Below are 6,066 nucleotides of genomic sequence, written 5' to 3'. Positions count from 1 at the left end.
ACCAATGTACCCCTACTTGGATAATGAAAGAGAGTGGATACTAATCCATGAAAACGACAGTAAAGTAGCCCTATGTTTTGTGTATCTTGCAGCTGAGGTTGGAGGGGATATTTTTCAAGTTTGGAATGCGGAGCTGTGTGCAATGCTACAATCTGAAATCTCTACCCTCAGAGAAGACGGGTATACGTGTTCTCTCGCAGGGGATTTCAATGGACATATCGGGGCAGACAGCCAAGGTATTCCAGGAAACAATAGGGACATTAACTCAAATGGGAGACTGGTAAGGGATTTTGTTTCGATTAATAACCTCCGTATCGTCAACAGCGACACTAAACGTTGTAAAGGTTTATTTACACGAATAGCTAACAACTCTGTGGCTGCATTGGACCTGGTCCTTGAGGATAACAGGGAAGGCCCACTGGTTACGGAAATGTCAATAGACACTTTCGGGGAAATACTGGGGGGCAGCGATCATTCTGCAATTTTCTATAAAGTACAAATAAGGCCAGAGCCATCCACTAAGGAACCACAGGAAGAGGATCCAATTGTTGGCCCATGTCAGGCAACGGGAGAGGCATATAGAGAAGCCTTTGAATCCATGGTGTCCATGACAGATTGGAACCAAATGGACACTGGAGAGAAATGTCGGTTCCTCCAGGACACCCTAGTAGCAGCAGCAAAAAGTTCTTGCACCCAAAAACCGGGACAAAAGACCCGCGTTTCAGTGTGCAAGTCGGTGAGACGGCTGCGTAGACAGTGCATTGCTGCAGAGGCACAGGTTAGACGGTTAGAGCATGAAAAAGCTGTGCTAGGCTTTGGGAGTGGTGAGGCTGAGACAGGAAAAGAGAAACTTTTACAAGTCCTCACGCAGGAGGCGGTAACCCTCAGGCTACAAATCAAGTGCAAAGTCCTGTAAAAATTCAATTTAAAATAAAAAATACTTGTTATTTGAATTTTAAAGCATATTAAAATTGGTAAAAAAAAATTACGCGGTAACGGTCTGAGTATGGAGCACACAGATTAAGAAAACTAATCAAATGAAGAAATGCTGAAAATGTAAATAATTTTTTTTAATACTTACAAGGAAACTTTTTCACAGTTGAAATCTTCAGTAAAAGTTTTTCCGGATCCAAGGTCTGTGAGGGTCTTCCAGTGTGCTCTGACATCACACACTTCCTCCATTGTTACAGGTTTGCCAACAATTTCTCCCACCGAATGCAAGATTTTGCTTATCATCCTAAAAAGAGGTTTGTCAGAGGTCAGATTAATGTTTTGAGTTAAAATTTTGCAACCTACAAATCCCTTTATTAAAGGGACTGTAAATGAAAAATGAAAGAAAATTATATAAAACTGTATACGGACTAGACGGATGTAATTATATTATCAATTATATCTAAAATGACCCCTATTCCTAATTATAACTAACCTTGAGTAGTATTCTTCATTTCCACAAAGGGGATAAAATTACCAGGCAGTTGAACAAGGTTCTCCCCATCCTCTACAACAAAGTAACCCAACTATGAGAAGTCAGCCTGCACACTTGACTCCTCAACCTGCAAAACATACAAATCAATACTTTTTCTTAAAAAGAGACTTGCACATGTAGTTAAATTGTGATCCAGATCCAGATCTGGTGGATCCGCAGATTTTCCCCATCTCAAACACCCACCTTTCTTTCAGTGAAAACTTTCAGAATAAGAGTCCTCACCCTGGCCTATTTTACTAAAATATTGCATAAAAACTCCACTGTATGCATATATTAACCAACCAAACAATACATCAATTGATCAATCAATCAATCAATAGTTAAATCAATCAATCAAAAATTCAATCAATCACTTAATCGATCCAACAATTATTCAGAAATAAACCGACCAACCATCCAATTAACAAATCAACATCCAACCATCCTGAAATCGCTGAAATAATCAATCAATAGGTCGATCAATCAATCAATCCATCAATCAATCAATAGCTCAATCGATCATTGATTAAACAATCATTCAGAAATAAACCGACCAACCATCCTATTAACAAAAGAGCATCCAATAATTGAACCAAACTAACCAAAACCGCCTTCCAACAATAAAAAATCAACACTTACATCATCTCCACCAACCTTCATAGGTTGAGGCTCTGTCAAACGACTACAGCCAGGAATCAACTGCTTAACCCCCTAATATTATTATATATTAAACAATAATAAAATATAATGAAAATTTTCTGCTAAAACATGAATTTTTCTCTTATATGTCTACTTTCAATGTGATTTTGAAAGGAACTAAACTGTCTTTATTCTCTTAAGACATTTTATTTGAAACTCTATCGATGCCAACAAATAAATAAATCAATCAACCAACTGAAACCAACCAACCAACAATAAAAGCATTAACCAACCAAATACCCCAGCAAACCAACCAATATCCTATCAATTAAAAAAAAAACAATTCAACCATTGCAGCTAACTACCCAAAAAATATTATTCTGAAAACAAAAATATTTCGTTAATAAATCACATATTTACAATTTTTTAGACTAAATTCAAAACTTACTTAACTTTACCCGGCCTGTTAAAAACGCACCCCCCCCCCCTCCTTCAGTTAAAACTTTCAGGATGCCAATTGTCACCAAGGCCTTTTTCCCTAAAATATCTCGTAAAAACCCCAGTGTACGCATATATTAACCAAGCAATCAATTAATTATTTAATAGCTCAATCGATCAAGCAGTCAATAGCTCAATCGATCACATATAAAAACCCCATCCTACTCATAAATAAACCTATCAATAAATTAATCATCCTTTAGATCAAATGATCAATGAACCTCTTTAAAATAACATCTCCATCATTTAAAATGAATATTGACCGAGAAAGGGTTAACCAAAATTAGTGATTGCCTCTCACTGCGAACTCAGACTGATAAAACAAAGAATTAAGCCTTACCTCACAACTTTCCAAATATTTATTCATAATAAAATCTGCTCCAGAGGAGGGTGAGGAGGAAGGTAAAGTCTGATAACCTACAATATTAAGGCAGAAATTTATGTAATAAAATTAAGTTTTCTCCGAATAAATGTATAGCTCAAGACCTTTTATTTAAAGAACATAAAACTCAAGTTCTTGCTGTTTTTTGGACAGACATAGCAAGCCACCAAACAAGCAAAGTACATAAAAAAGAGAGATCAGGAACGACTTTTGATGGCTTTAATCTCAAGTCTTATGATTAATTGCTTTATTCTCAAGTCCTTTCTTTAATGGCTTTAATCTCATGTCCTATGATTAATGGCTTCAATCTCAAGTCATTTAGTTTACTGGCTTTATTTTCAAGTCCTTTTTTTAATTGCTTTATTCTCAAGTCCTTTCTTTAATGGCTTTAATCTCAAGTCCTATGATTAATGGCTTTAATCTCAAGTCCTATGATTAATTGCTTTATTCTCAAGTCCTTTCTTTAATGGCTTTAATCTCATGTCCTATGATTAATGGCTTCATTATCAAGTCATTTAGTTTACTGTATCAACTAATCATTTTAATGTTTTAAAGGGAGTGTTTTTTGAAAAATAAAAGGGGGTATAGGCTAACGGCGAAAAATAAGCACTTTTAATCGCTACAAATCTTATTTCTATCTGTCTATAAGGAGAAAATTGATAAAAAAAACTTATACTGAAGAACGTAACATCCATACAAATTGAAAGTTATATACCCTGTTGAAAGTTTATCTATAAAAAATTACCTTTCTGTTTCTGTAGGGACAATTCAAGTAGAAGTTCTGATCTGGTTTTATATCTTTTTCTGACTAAACCTCTTGACCTGAAACAATATAAGAGTTACAAGTTGAAGCATAATTAACTATCGATATTCTACTCCCTTTCAAGATACACTATGATAAAAATAGAAGAAATTTGAATTTTTATGACAATAATTAAAATTGGTAGAAAGAAAAAAAAAACCAAATTCCCCATTTTATCGGCTGATAAACTTGTACTATTAAAAACAATAAGTTAAATCTCCCAAGTCGAGAAATGAAATCTTACAATGCATTTCTACTTATAAATGTATAAAAATGAAAATATGAGTGAAAATAAAGGTGTCCAAAATCGTTTGACCAGAGCTGGGAACTTTTGAATGGTGGATATCAGGATTAAGGCATGATCCACTCTTTTCTTAATCTCGTGATTTAATAATGCTTGTTCTCCTCTTGTTATTAATCTCCATATTAATAAACCAATCGGGATTAAGGATATCTCATCCTAAAGTTTTCATCTTAGAAAACATAACATTTGTGTATGAATTCTACAAACTATTTGGGGGGGGGGGGGCAAGTAATCAGATAATTTTTAGAGACATAAATTTTTACGAATATGATGATTTTGACCATCCTAATTTGATTTTTACAATTATTAGGTATTGGTAGAGTTTCTATTTTTGAGCCGGCATTTCGGGGTTTATAAGTTGTGAATTTAGCCAATTTGAGAATGATGTCAAACTTAAAAAAGGTAAAACTTAAATCTCTTATGCCTCTTTTATGACTAACCTACGCGATATAAAATAAATAGCAACATATTTGGCAAACCTCTGCCTATCTTTTTCCCCATGGAACCACCCCAAAATATTCGATGGTTTTTACGTTTTTCGCTTCGTTTTTGAGATGGTGAGGTACTTCGCGAAAAATGAAGAATTCGGTGTACAAGCATGTCTCGTGCGACCCGGGATCTCGCGTGTCCGAGCTTGCTAAGAACGAAAAACTAAGAACGACTGACAACTCTTTACGTACATCCAGAGAGAGAGGTGCTCCTAAAACCGACGAGACTGCGTGCTGGACAGGCTGCACATCAAACAAATAAACGCGTAGTCCAGTCTGGAGTTAGAAGCACCCCTCCCTGCGAAGTACTTACCCTTCACCTCTTGAGAACGACAATTAATCCACTTACTAACTTCTTATCACAAACTAATCTTAAACAGGCGAGAAATAAAATTTAAGCCCCTAGACATGTGACTTCTGGCGGGCCGAGAGAAAAACTGAACTCAGAACAAACGCCGAACGCGGCAAAACAGCCAGACTGATTTTTGTCGTCTTCTCTTGAAGCTCAGACCCGCTTTTTCCCTTGTCGTATTTCGCCATGCCTTTCCACCGAAATCGTCATATTAATTATGAAAAAAGATTGAAGTACTCTACACTCCGAATTATTTGCGGCATTCTACAGATAGTGGTCGTGTAGTTCACGTACTTTAGGGGACGATAGTTTGGGCGCCAGATGTCTCTCGTATGAATTATCTATCTATAGAGAGAACAGGCTCAGGATTATCTGTAAATGCGCTGGTGTACTTTTCGACCTACGCAAATCTGCTTACTCCGCTTCTGACCTACGCCAAATCCTCTATACTACATTTCCGACCTACTAGCAAGTGGTTTTACAGCTGCTATATGGGATTGTGGTAACAGCGCCCGGCCCCCTAGCCTATCTTAGCCATAGCGCTTGGCCCAAAAATTGTCTTAACCTAATTTAACCCTCAAATAATACAAAAATAAGCAGCTGGTGTAGGTCCGATATACCAATAGGTCGGAAAGTTAGTAGATTGGAAGTTCAGTAGGGGGGATGTTGCACGTATAGACTATGTAACATTACCGTAAACGCGCGTAACAAAGGTGAAAATTCCTATCCTATCAATTTTGTACACGATGAAATTATCAAGTAATTTAAGATATTTTGTATTATTTTAGGGTTTGGTGAGGTTAAGCACATTTATGGGCCGAGTTCTGCAGCCATGGGACAGGCTAGGGGCCGAGTGCTGCTGCAATCTTCATGACCAATAATTTCCAATTATTGATACAATTTTGATACAAGAGAGATCCATGTTGAAATTGATATGAAGGAAATAAAACCGCGCTTTTTTCATATCAGCTCAAAAAAGAGAAGAAAGGTGCCCTAGTATACAATTTTAAAATCCCTTTATCGTACTCTATATTAAATAATATCAATATTCTAGCTAAGGGAATCCAGCTTTGCCTTAAAACTAATCTGTCACTATACAAGTTAACCCACTTAACCTTAAATTTTAAATCAGGCTA

General features: G+C 36.3%; 1 long non-coding RNA gene across 2 annotated transcripts; it reads right to left on the bottom strand.

Annotated features, from left to right (window-relative positions):
• Positions 1 to 942: 942 nt before the first annotated feature.
• Positions 943 to 5,455, bottom strand: LOC111701027 (uncharacterized). 2 transcript variants are annotated; one of them, XR_002765124.1, is made up of 6 exons: positions 4,892 to 5,455; positions 3,730 to 3,806; positions 2,943 to 3,019; positions 2,105 to 2,176; positions 1,427 to 1,553; positions 943 to 1,237 (listed from the first exon to the last, which is right to left on the bottom strand). It is a non-coding gene; the product is annotated as an uncharacterized LOC111701027 (long non-coding RNA). The 2 variants fall into 2 exon arrangements; XR_002765125.1 differs by lacking the exon at positions 2,105 to 2,176 and having other exon boundaries at positions 4,892 to 5,452.
• Between the last annotated feature and the right edge of the window lie 611 nt (positions 5,456 to 6,066).

The sequence above is a fragment of the Eurytemora carolleeae genome, unplaced genomic scaffold (genome assembly GCF_000591075.1).
Source record: "Eurytemora carolleeae unplaced genomic scaffold, Eaff_2.0 scaffold358, whole genome shotgun sequence".
NCBI classification, from domain to species: domain Eukaryota; kingdom Metazoa; phylum Arthropoda; class Copepoda; order Calanoida; family Temoridae; genus Eurytemora; species Eurytemora carolleeae.
This window is presented reverse-complemented; position numbering and strand designations above follow the sequence as displayed.